We start from the raw sequence: 13,010 nt of genomic DNA, 5'->3' as shown, positions 1-13,010 counted from the left end.
CAAGAGCCACCTGGTTAGTTAACACCCGAGGCTCCACCAGCCGAGCAGGCCCTGCCCAATCCGAACCCCTACAAACAACAGACGGGGATAAGGTTCCAGTGGTGCACATGAGAGGTATGCTTGGAAAAACTGTTTGGGTAAAGTCTGCCTTGAGCAAAGACAAACCCATCCGTGGGGTCGTTTTTGCTCAGGGACCAGGTTGCACCTGGTGGGTGATGCAAAAGGATGGAGAGACCCGATGCTTACCTCAAGGGGACCTTGTTTTAGGGTGAACTACCCATGGCTCTGTACTTGTATCACTATCAGCATGTATATTTGTATATAATTTGGGTAATGCATAGATTTATATGGTTAAGAAAAAAGTTAAGTTTCATGTAACATGTTAGTATGGGAAAAAATTCGGGGTGGATAATGTTGGGGTTTTAGTTTAGTCTTAGGGTTTTTTTTCTGTTAAAGGAATTTTCTCCCATATGCATGTTGCTAGGGGACAAATAGCTGTACTTAAGAAAGACAAAAAGGGAGTGGGGCGGGCCTGGCTACTTTCTTGTCTACACCTGGGTGTGGGGGCAGTTCGCTCTGAGCGTCCGGAGAGAGAAGCTGCAGAGAAAGGAGCTGCTGCTTCTTTCTTTTTGGCCGTTCTTCTCTTCCTGCTGGAAACAACGCCGGGACCCCAAAAGCCGTTTTCCCTGCCCTGCTGGAGGCCGAGCTGTGGCTGCCCTGCCCCGCTGCTGCTGCTTCGAGTTTTCGCTACGCTGTAGCCCTGCTCGCCCTGCCTGCCTGGGCATCCGTGGGGTTCTCCCATCTGGATACATCTCGCCTGCCACCCGGGATTTGCGTTCGTCCCTGCCGCTCTAGCCTGCCGCTCCTGCCTGCCGTTTCCAGCCTGCTGCTCCTGAGAGTCCAGGATCGGCTGCCCAGCGGTTTGTGAAGCCTTTGTTCCTTCCCTTCCCGGGATCCCAGGCCGCCATTGCCGCGTGCTCCCCGAGCTCGCTCCGGAGCGCCCCCTGCAGCCGCGGGGGAACCATCGCACCTGCCCTGCTCACCGGGAGCCGCCAGCGCCCCTGCCGGCTGCGAGCGGAACTGCACCCGAGGGGAAATAGCCTGACAGCCGAGAAGGCTGGCACTGGGTTTGTGTGTGCTGTTACTGCCATAGTTGTTGTTGTTTTGTTTGACTGGTTATATACATATACATATATATATATATATATATATATAGTAAAGAACTGTTATTCCTATTTCCCACATCTCTGCCTAAAGGCCCTTGATTTCAAAATATAATAACTTGGAGGGAAAAAGGGTTATATCTGCCACTTCAAGGGGGGCTTCTGCCTTCCTTAGCAGACACCTGTCTTTCAAAACCGAGACATACAGTCATTTATGTTTACAGCCAATACACTTCTATCATAATTAAGTAAATACACTATGGTAAAACAAGGAAACGGATTTGTTAATACAACAAATTCAGGACATTGATCTGTATTTCTTTCAAACTAACTATTTGGATTGATAGATTTTGGAATTTAGGTTTGTAGATAATCTTTTGAGTTCAATTAAATCAATCAGGCAGACTGTTACAGACATAACCTACTTTCCAGATACTAGTTCTACAAGATATCTCTAGCCTGATATGCTTCACTGGACCTGAGCTGATATGATCAATCTGGATTAGATCATTGAAGTGAATAATGAATTGTTTAATACCTGTTATGATAAAATTCCAACTGATGCATCCAATTGTGCTACATATAAAGATAAGAGGAAGAACGCTTGCTTTCTTTCAAATATTTCTTCTGGCTCTAATTCTATGTTCCTCTTTCTTCCTCATCATGAAAAAATCACAAATAAATTACCCAAGAAATATCTGCATTAGCACAAATTATAACTATTTCCATTTTTAGTTGAGTAAAATTTTTTTTTTTAAGGTACCACAGTCAACATTTCCAAGGTTCAATTATTTTTGGGCCAGCTGTTTGTGGAGAAAATATACTTAAATATTTAAATATTATTTTTAAAAAGACAGTAAGAACAAAGGAGACATGACTGCCTCTCTAATGGCTGCCAGATTGGTGTTACTACAAAATGTCTTTATATGTATTTATATATATGCATGGGTCTTCTGTAATGGCAGCAACACCTGTAGTTTTCTGGACTGCAGAAACACTTCCTGCCTTCAGAAATGCTGACAACCTAACAGCATAATGCAATATATGATGCTGTCTGTTTTTTTTCTGTGGTCTCCATACCATGAGCCGACAGACTGGGAATTCAAACAGGAGAGGCAACATCCCCCAGCATGGGGCCATCAATATTGACAGTGTCAGTGAAATCACATCATTCAGCTCATGTCTGGAGCAGCAAGTGGTGCCAACAAAGAGAGGCAAGAGCTGCAGGCCTTGCTGCAGGTGGGTTCTTCCCCATGTTAGCACTCTGGTGTAGCTCAAACCAGCCTCCCTTCCACAGGCATGGATCACAGTGGCTTTTTACGCCCTATGGAAACTTGCTTCCATTCTCTATGCTGCTTCTTAAATCCTAGATCCTTTCTTCAGAAACTGCACCATTTCCCTATCAATAAGCCAGAGTTCTGCCCCTCCACCTCCTCATTATCTATTCCTGTATTATTTAAATCTGCTGCCCCATCAATGTCTCCACAGAAAGCAGACCTCTGTAACACAGAGGTCTGCAAGAGCTGCAATATAGAGGTCTACTGCACTCTGAAACAACTTTCTCCTAAAAAGAAAATATTTGGACAGACCAAAATGGTTTGCTTGGCTGCAAAGGGCTTAGTGGGTGATGGATGGTATCTTTGGTAACCTGCTTTGAAGGAAAATTACCTTCTCACAAACTAATCAGTGAGAGACCCATCAATCACAATTCTCTCTGATGAAGTCTAGTTAAAGAAATACAGTCAGCGGCTGCCAGTGCAGTAGTGCCATCTTGCGTGGAGCTGGAATATACCAAGAAATTTCTCCCGGGATCTCTGCTGCATCAGAGATCGATGGGAGAATTACACACTTGTTAAGTACTTCAAAAAGTCATAGACATTTTCAAAATATCACTAAAATACTTCAAGTTCTTGGAAGTTCTATACTTCAAGTTCTTTACTTCAAGTAAAAATGCTAAGCAAGCTTTCACAAGAAAAAAAAATCATTATTTTTTCCTTACTTTTCTCTCGCTTTTTCTCTACCAGTAATTAGAAAAAAATTTCAAAAAAGGAAGACAGCTGTCTTCTCAGTGCTTTTTTTTCCCAAACAAAACTCTTTGAAAAATGCCTGAACTTATAAAATGAGTATTGGCAAAAACAACATTTGCATATCCAGATGTCAGCAGAATAAATGAGTAGACTCTTTCTGGCTGAAAAGCATTAATTTTTTGTGGTAAGATGAGATGTCAAGTTGTACTATGAGGTGGAGTTTGAGGTGCCATATATCCTCACAGAATCAAGTTGGAAAACTGAATGAAGATACTCTTTAGTGCCAAAAGAATTCTGGATATTAGAGCATGGTGCTAATAATACCAAGATTGTAGGTCTGATCCCTGTATGGGCCATATACTTAAGAGTTGGACTCGACGATCCTTGTGGTTCCCTTCCAACTCAGAATATTCTGTAGTTCTGTAATTCTAGCCCCTATTTGTATCACTGTTTTAAAGGCCAACTGACGGAGCATGATTTCTGCCTCAACATTTTGAAGCATGAAAATTTAATTCCTTTGGATTTCAAAGCCAGCCTTTAATTACGGATGATGATGCCATGAAAGCATGATGAAAGGCACAGCAAGATAGGAAGCGTTAAGTGTCAAAGGCATTTTTAATTCCTTTCCTTGTTGATTTATATGCAGTGCCTAGATACATCACACCCGAGTGGTGAGCCTACCAGGGCCTGTGTGTATATTTATACGGGATGGGTTTCTCCAAATTTCTTGAGACGGTTCTACGGACGAAGGCTGGGGGGGGAGGAGAGGGGTGAAGGTGGGCGGGAGCCAGGACAGGCTCCGCCCGGGGGCGGCTCTGCTCACCCGGGTTCCCGGCTGGCCGCGCCGGCTGTCTGGTGTTTCCTGCGCTGCGCGGCGCGGTGGGGTTGGTCTTCTCGAAGGTCGTGAACGACAGCCTGAAGGGGCAGCGGGAGTTTCTGCGGCTGCAGGGAGCAGAGGCCGGCGGCGGTGCGGGGAAGGTCACCCGCGGCTCTCTGCCTGCACGGGGCTGGGCTGGCAGCTGCAGCTGCTGAGCTTTGCTCTCCTCTCACGGTTAAAGGTGCTCCGTTTGCGTGCTCCGCCAGTTCCTGTGTGGTTACCAGGCTCAGGTGTGTAAAGCACCTGTTCTCTGTGTCAAAGAACTTCCTCAACAGTCTGCCTTAACAAACTGTAGAAGTGAAAACTAGTAGCCAGACCCTAAAAACACAGTTTTGGAAACCTAGTTTGAAAAGTACGCTTATGCTCAAGTTGAGCTTGCACTCAACTGCAGCTGTGCTACTGCAGTGTTGAGAAACATGTATATGTTAAAGTGAATCAGTAATAGTGTGGTTGCTAAAACATGGATCTTATACTCTTAAAATACATGAGTTAAATATGTTTCTTCCACTATAAGAAAGTCTTTCAAACAAGTTTTTGCTTTAAGTTCAATCGGGTAACTGCAGCTATTAATTGTTCTAGAAACCTCAGACTAGAGCATGGGGATGTTTTATTCTCTCTCATAAAATAAGAAAATAGCAGCAGAGAAAAAGGAAAAACAGTTTGATCAAGGTTCAGAACGCTGTGCTGAACAGACCTACAGAATAGCACTAGTTATAGCTTTCTTAATTGTCACTAAATATCTTGTAACTTACTTTTAATATTTGAATGCTAAGCGCTGGAATGCGATCTGAAGGATTTAGCTGGAATTCTTTTCCTTTAGTTTTGCATTTAAATTGAACACGGGTTAAATTTTTAAAATACTCAAGTAGTGACAGATGAAATTCCAGTTTAATAAATTGCCAGTAGATGGCATATTCTAGCTTACAAAGCAGTGTGCAGACAAGACAGTAGGTTTTGTAGGATCACAAGTAAACCTAACTCTGAAGGTGACCCTGGAAATGTGTCTAAGAAGAAGAAAGATAGCTTAAGGAAAGAAGATATATTAAAATAGTGGATAACTCTTAGCTGTTCAAAGAAAAGCAACTTTTTGCAAGGTTTGTAGGCATAATTTTCTGTTTCTTAGATGCAATCACAAGTTTTGTGTACAAATCTTATTTTTTTTCCTCCACACAGAGGTGCTGCTCCAACCCCCAAGGTTTTTGGAAATCCAAATAACAGGAAGGGTTTCAGTTTGACAGATTGATAGTGAAATTAAAGTGGAAGCTTGCTTCACAATCTGCTTCTCTGTTATGCAAACAGAAAGGAAGAGTTGAGTAGAGCTTGAATTCAAGCTGACATTTGTAGGTAGCTGCAGACTTTGAATGCCAGTCTTTGCCTTGGCTAGTTCTAGCTCAAATGCTCAGGCATTTATAAAAAACAAACTTCAAGGGCAGTTACAAAAAAACCTTTTCAAAATTACATATAAAATTCTTGCACATTGCTCTTTAGGAACTTCCCCTGCATTGTATTTCTTCTTTTTGACAATAGTTATGGTCAGCATAGTACATTTCTTTCCAGCACTACAAACACCTGATCATCTCTGATCCCTACTGTGTTTGCAGACACACCTGCCATGTTAGAAAACCGCCATCTTTTGAAAATGCATGAAGTGTAAAGTTGAATCTGGTGTAAAAGATTCAGTGGAAGCAGGGGGAGAACTAAATTTTATGTCATTAGGGGATGGAAGAAAGTAGCCCTGCTTTAAGCTTGGGGAGAGTGTAGGGAAGAGGAAAGACTGCCATTTGTCTTTTCCATATGTGACTAAAATCTGTGATGTGTCTGGAGTCTACTGTTAGACTTTCAGGCTATTTGTAGAAAATGGTATAGCCTGATTTATTTGCTTTTAGACAAAAATCATAACTAGAAATACTTGGAGAAGTTAGGTCAGGCTAGGACCTGAATGAAATAGCTTAACTTAAAGCAATTATACATTTTCTTACAGTGAAATACTGGGACTTGGATGCTATCAGTTCACCCATCTTTCTCTGAAAACAGTCATATTTATTAATAAAATAGAAGCTTACACTTGAAGCAATATGAGGTATTCACTATAAGATATTCAAAAATACTGATTTGATTTAAATGCAAATAGACCCTAAAACAACATATGGGATCAAAACTTCTTGGAGCTTTTCATAGCTTCTGAATGCCCTTAAAGTGCCCCATGATTAAAATGTTAAAGGAATAGGGTACAATTGTTACTTCAAGCCAATTGATGTCCGTCAAGAAGTCATCAAAATTGTTTCAGCTAGAATGCCTTCCCTACTAGCAATGATTGTGTGACACTGCACAGAAATGAACTAGTTACTCTTCGGGTAGAACTGGAATGAAACACAGTAGGTGTTGCTTCTCCTGCTCCTTGTAGATGAAGAAGTGTCCTGTAAAATGCTTGGAACAAGATTTTTTTGCTATTCATTTCTGTGACAGAAAGCTTTTTATTTTTAAGCAAAAATCCCTCAAATAGGTGTATGCTGTCCTCTGAAGAGAGAGAAAATACAAAGCTGTTTAGTGATTGACTTATTCTGTGTGTAATATTGTAGGTTGGAAAGAGGCTGTTACAAAAATAAGAAGGCAAATACATGACAGAAGTTGGTAAAGACCCCTCCAAATCCCAAACCTTGGTGCATGCTAAAGCTCAGTCAGTTTTAGAGTCATTGTGATGTGTGCTGGACACCCAAACCAGCTCAACTACTTCCGAATAAGACAATATTAAAAGATGTTTGGCATGTTTTTTTTCTTTACACCTTTCTTGGGATAACTCTGAAAAGAAGGGATTGTGGTGTTGTAAATTGTATCTTAATGCTTTTTGGAAGAATAATAAAAACTCAACTGTTTGCCTTGGTGTTGAAGGACTTGCCAGTTGTTTGTATTGTCTTCATGTGGCTCCAGAATGAACTACCAGTCTGTGTCAAGTGCAAACTGTTTGTGGTAGAAGTTTGTTGAGACTTCATTTTTTATCATGAGCCTGCTCCTTAAAGTGTCATTTGCAAAATTATTTTCGAGCACTTTAATGTATCAGATCTGCAGCTCAGGACTAGTTTATGGCCTTGCAAAGTGCTTTTAGTGAGGCTGACTGGGTTAGAGGAGGTCTCTTCTCCAGGCCACAGAGCAGTTATAGCAGATTGTTTATTTTTGTGTGTGCTCTTAACACAATTAAATATGGGGATTTCATTAATTTCTTTAGTCGAAGTGCTATGTTCTGTACTTTCTGTTCTGGTGAGACTTTCATTCCTTGTTTGTTTTGGGTTTTTTTTAACATCCCAAATGTATACCTTGAGAAAGCTATTGCAATAGCTATTTACTAAGAAAGCCATTTTAAGATGTAGAAGGCAGCCTGGATAAAGATACATATCTGAAAGTGGCAAGTAGGAATGCAGAAATGTTTGTGGCTGATTATGCTTTTCTCAGTATGGATGAGAACACTTTAAATATTTCTTATTAATATTTCTAGACCCTGACATTACTGTCTAGAACCAGGTGTCAAAGAACCCTGACAGGTTGTTTTAATAGGAATTTGTCTGACTTCACATACTGTGATGCTCCTAAAGATTTTATTGTGATGAGACAGGCTTAAGTTTGATTAGTGCATAATACAAGTACATTGTCTTCAAATAATACAAAATATACTAAAACAACCTTGTATACTCTATATGTAGTGTTATTTAGAGTGATAAGAAACAAAGTTATGGCAGAAGGTCACAGCACAGTATAGATTAAAATTCTAATTTACTGCTAATGAATTTGATTCTAGGATTGCATAAAGAAGAGCTTACTAACTTTGCACCTCAGAGGAGCATTCTTACAGTGATGTGTAAAAGCCATTCTAAACACAATTTTAAAGGCTTTTAATTTAGGGTATAGACATAGAAAAGCCTAAGCTCTCCTGTCAAATTTTAGCCAGGTTTCCTAATGCATTTAGAGGAATCAAAAATTATTTCTTTAATTTTGAACAGGACCCCACCAACTCAGTATTATGCCACTCCCTCCCCTGACACCCCATCCCACTCCACCAGTTAGATATTAGTTTGTATCCTGCTGTTATTTTTATAGAGATAGCACTGCTTTTGGCTCTAAAAACTTGCTTTTTCTTCTTTCCTTGGGAAACTCTACACAGAGGAAACCAATTCATATCCCAGTTCTCCTGTATATAGCACGTCTGCACTACCTGAAAGATAACCCTATGGAGGAGGAAGCTGAGATTTTGTTTTAATAACAGGGGTTTTGGTTCTTTTTGCAGTGGTATTATAAGAGTTGAATTACATGAAGGTATCTTGGTGTGTATGGGAATAATACTGCATAGTAACCAGTGGTTTCTAGTCCATACAACTAAAAAATTTAAGTCCTTGAAGCATTTAAAATCCTTTGTAACTGTTTTCAGTTATATCTCAGTGTGTAAGTGTTTAATTACTTAACTAGAAGAAATTTTTATTGGAATGCCACAAATAATTGGTGATACACTGAATCCTTTAATGACAGACCTTTTTACTCTTTCTCATATTAGCTTAATCATTAATAATGAGATCTGAATTGAAGACTAGTTTATAATTTTGTTGTATCACTCTTTTCTCTATCACAAGATGATACATGGGAAGGCAGTATCTGGCTCATTTGTTTTGGTATTTTTATGTATAACAATCAGACCTAGGGGTTAAGTGCATCTCTTGATGTTGTCTAGTTTTTACCTAGATACATTTCTGGGAAAACTGTACAAAAAAGCAGTGAGGAGAGAAGCACAGATTCAGAGTAAGAGAATTCACTGATTCACTGGTCAGAGAATGGAAGAAAAAATTGTGTTGCATAGAGGCCTGCCTACTGAAATGAATAGGGTGGTAAATAGAGCACAATGAATTCTCTAAGCTATTGCAGAGCACTTTATTCTGGTTTTGAAAAAAAAAACTCAAACCCCAGAAAATGAAAAACCTCTATGTTTTCTCCAAATCAAAAAGTAAATCACATTCTGCCATCCAAAAAAAAATTGTTTCTACTACAACAGGACAATAGGAGCATTTTGCTGTAGCAGCAGATATTAAATAAAGAAGTCTAGAATGTATCTGATCCTTGCAGAAGCTTTTATGAGACAGTGTGCTGGGATTTTCTGCGGTGTTGATGGTTCTGGAGAAAGGAAGCCTATACCTGTGCAAGCACATATGTACACACCCTGAGAAACAAGCAGGAAGAACAAGAGCTGTCTCTGATCACAAAAACTGCAACATCATGGGAATAACTGAGATGTGATAGGGCAGCTCATGAGACTTGAAATCTGTAGCAGACAGACACTAGCTCTTCAGGAAAGACAGGAAGGAAAGACAAGGAGTGGTGATACCTGTTGCAGTGGGAATACTGCAACATGCATATATCAAACCAGGAGTCCCGTGGAAAGGAAATATATATGGACACACAGATTCTTGGTAGATGTTTCAGAGATGTTTATTTCTCCAGCCGCATGGCCGGGGCTCTGCCCAGGAACTGCTCAGTCACGGGACCCGAGGGTCCTTCTGCCCGCGCAGGGAACACAAACCAACCCATGGGAATGAGGCTGAGCAGGGGCAGGGGAACCCCGTGTCTGTGCCCTCAGGGCCCCTCTGCCAGGGATACACGGCAGGGGAGGGACCCCAACAGATACCCATGATGAGAAGGTGTAGCTTGTGGGTTATTGTAAAAGTAGAGTCCACAAAACAAGACACTGTGGAAGGAGCATGCTGCAGGTCACCAATCAGAGTAACAAAGTGCATGAAGAAACAAGAAGCTGTTCTCTTAACATCTGAAGGTCTCTGGGTTACTGATTGATTCTCATGAGACTGTAGTCTCCATAAAGTCTGCTGGAAGTGCCATAAATAGGAGGACATAAGCAGTTGAGTACATTTCCGCAAAAATGTGAGGAATAACTACTTGATACAGGTATGTGTGTAACCAGATGGGCTATCCAAGGGCCATCATGCACAGCTCAATTTGTTATTTACAAATAAGAGAGAACTGTAATATTAGAGGCAGACTTGATTGTAGCAAGATGAGTTGCAGACCCTGGACACTGGGAGAGAGGATTTCACCTTGCTTGGCAAACTGGTAGGTGAGGTACCATAGGAACTCTGAAGGATAAAGGAGTTCAGGAAAGCTGACATGATTTAAGTGTCAGCTGAATGTCCTTGGCTGCAACACAGACTGGGAGCTGAAAAGTGGGAGCAATTCACAGAATCACACAGAATCACAGAACAACGAGGTTGGAAGAGACCTCCAAGATCTTAGAGTCAAACCCATGCCCTAACACCTCAACTATGGCACCAAGTGCCATGTCCAGTCTTTTTTTAAACACATCCAGAGATGGTGACTCTACCACCTCCCTGGGTAGACCGTTCCAGTACTTTATTATTCTTTACATGAAAAACTTTTTCCTAATATCCAACCTATACCTTCCTTGACACAGCTTGAGACAGTGTCCTCTTGTTCTGTCAGTTGCTGCCTGGTGGAAGAGACCAACCCCCATCTACAACCTCCTTTCAGGAAGTTGTAGAGAGTGATAAGGTCACCTCTGAGTCTCCTTTTCTCCAGGCTAAACAACCCTAGTTCCCTCAGTCATTCCTCATAGTGTTTGTGTTCCAAGCCCCTCACCAATCTTGTTGCCCTCCTCTGGACACGCTCAAGCATCTCAATATCCTTCATAAACTGAGGGACGCAGAACTGGACACAGCACTCAAGGTGCAGCCTCACCAGTGCCGAGTACAGGGGAAGAATGACCTCCCTGTTCCTGCTGGCCACACAATTCCTAATGCAAGCCAGGATGCCCTTGGCCTTCTTGGCCACCAAGGCACACTGCTGGCTCATATTCAGTTGGCTGTCGACCAGCAACCCCCAGTCCCTTTCCTCCCAGACACTCTCCAGCCACACTGTCCCCAGTTTGTAAAGTTGTAGGGGATTTTTGTGGTCAAAATGCAGAGCTCGGCACTTGGACTTATTAAACTTCCACCTGTTGGACTCTGCCCATCCATCCAACCGATCCAAGTCTCTCTGCAGAGCCCTCCTACCTTCCAGTAGATCAACACAAGCTGCCAATGTCATCTGCAAATTTACTAATGAAGGATTCAATACCCTCCTCCATGTCATCAATAAAAATGTTGAACAGAACTGGTCCCAGTACAGACCCCTGAGAGACACCACTGGTGACTGGCCACCAGCTGGATGCAGCACTGTTCACCATCACTCTCTGGGCCTGACCATCCAGCCAGTTCCTGACCCAGCAAAGAGTGCTCCTGTCCAAGCCATGGGCTACCAGCTTTTCCAGGAGTATGCTGTGGGAGACAGTGCCAAAGGCCTTGCTGAAGTCCAAATAGACAACATCCACAGCCCTTCCTGCATCTACCAGGCAGGTCATAGAAGGAGATCAGGTTGGTCAGGCATGACCTACACTTCATAAACCTGTGCTGGCTGGGTCTGATGCGCTGGCTGTCCTGTAAGCGCTGTGTGATAGCACTCAGTATAAACTGTTCCATTACCTTACCTGGTACTGAACCTTACCTGGTGACTGAGGTCAGGCTAACTGCCCTGTAATTACCAGGATCCTCCTTCCTACCCTTTTTGAAAACGGGTGTCACATTGGCTAGTTTCCAATCATCTGGAACCTCGCCAGTGAGCCACGACTCTTGGTAAATGGTGGACAGTGGTTTTGCAAGCTCCTCTGCCAGTTCCCTCATCACCCTGGGATGGATCCCATCTGGTCCCATTGATTTATGAATATCCAAGTGTCTCAGCAGTTCTCTCACTGCCTCTTCTTGGATGACAAGAGGACCATTCTGCTCTCTGACACCATCTATCAACCCCTGAGGACAGTTGTCTTGAGGACAAGCTGTCTTCCCACTAAAGACTGAGGCAAAGAAGGCATTAAACACTTCTGCCTTCTCCTCATGTTTAGTTACCTGTTAGTTTAGTTACCTGCCTCATCCAATAACCTTTCCTTTTACCATTAATATATTTGTAAAAACTTTTTTTATTACTTTTAACAGAAGTTTCCAATTTAAGTTCGAACTGGGATTTGGCCTCCCTAATTTTTTTTCTACATGCCCTATCAGCCCCCTTAAACACTTCCTGAGAACCCAGACCCTTCTTCAAGAGATGATACATCTTTTTACTTCTAAGTTCCTTCAAATCCTCGTTGCTCATCCAGGCTGGACGTTTGCCTTGTTGACTCATCTTTCAGCACACAGGGACGGTCTGTTCCTGTGCCCTCAAGATCTCTGTTTTGAAGCACACCCATCTCTCCTCTTGTTTTCAAGGGCTGTTTCCCAAGGAACTCTCTGAATAAGTCTCTTAAACAGGCCAAAGTCTGCCCTCCGGAAGTCCAGTGTAAAGATCTTATTGGTATTCCTCCTGATTTCACCAATTATCGAGAATTCTATAATTTCATGATCACTGTGCCCCAAGCGGCCTCCAACCTTCATATCACCCACCAGTCCATCTCTATTTATGAACAACAGGTCTAACATAGTTCCTCCCCTGGTGGGCTCACCAGTTGTGACAAAAAGCTATTCTCCACACACTCTAAAAACTTTCTAGACTGCCATTTTTCTGCTGTATGAAGTTCCCAGCATGTGTCTGGTAGGTTGAAGTCGCCTACAAGAACAAGGGTTGATGATCCTGAAACATTCTCCAGTTGCTTATAGAATAAGCTGTCCACCTCTTCATCCTGGTTGGGAGGTTGGTAACAGACGCCCAATAGAATGTCAGCCTTGTTGGCCTTCCCCTTAATTCTTACCCATAAACATTCAACTTCATCGTCATTAGTTTCAATACCTATGACATCCAAAATCTGCCTAATATAAAGGGCCACCCCTCCACCTCTTCTCCCTTTTCTGTCTCTTCTGAAGAGCTTGTAGCCATGCAGTGCAGTGCTCCAGCTATTTGACTCATCCCACC

Source organism: Coloeus monedula, assembly GCF_965178545.1.
Source record: "Coloeus monedula genome assembly, chromosome: Z".
Lineage (NCBI taxonomy): Eukaryota > Metazoa > Chordata > Aves > Passeriformes > Corvidae > Coloeus > Coloeus monedula.
Note: the sequence above shows the minus strand (reverse complement) of the source record.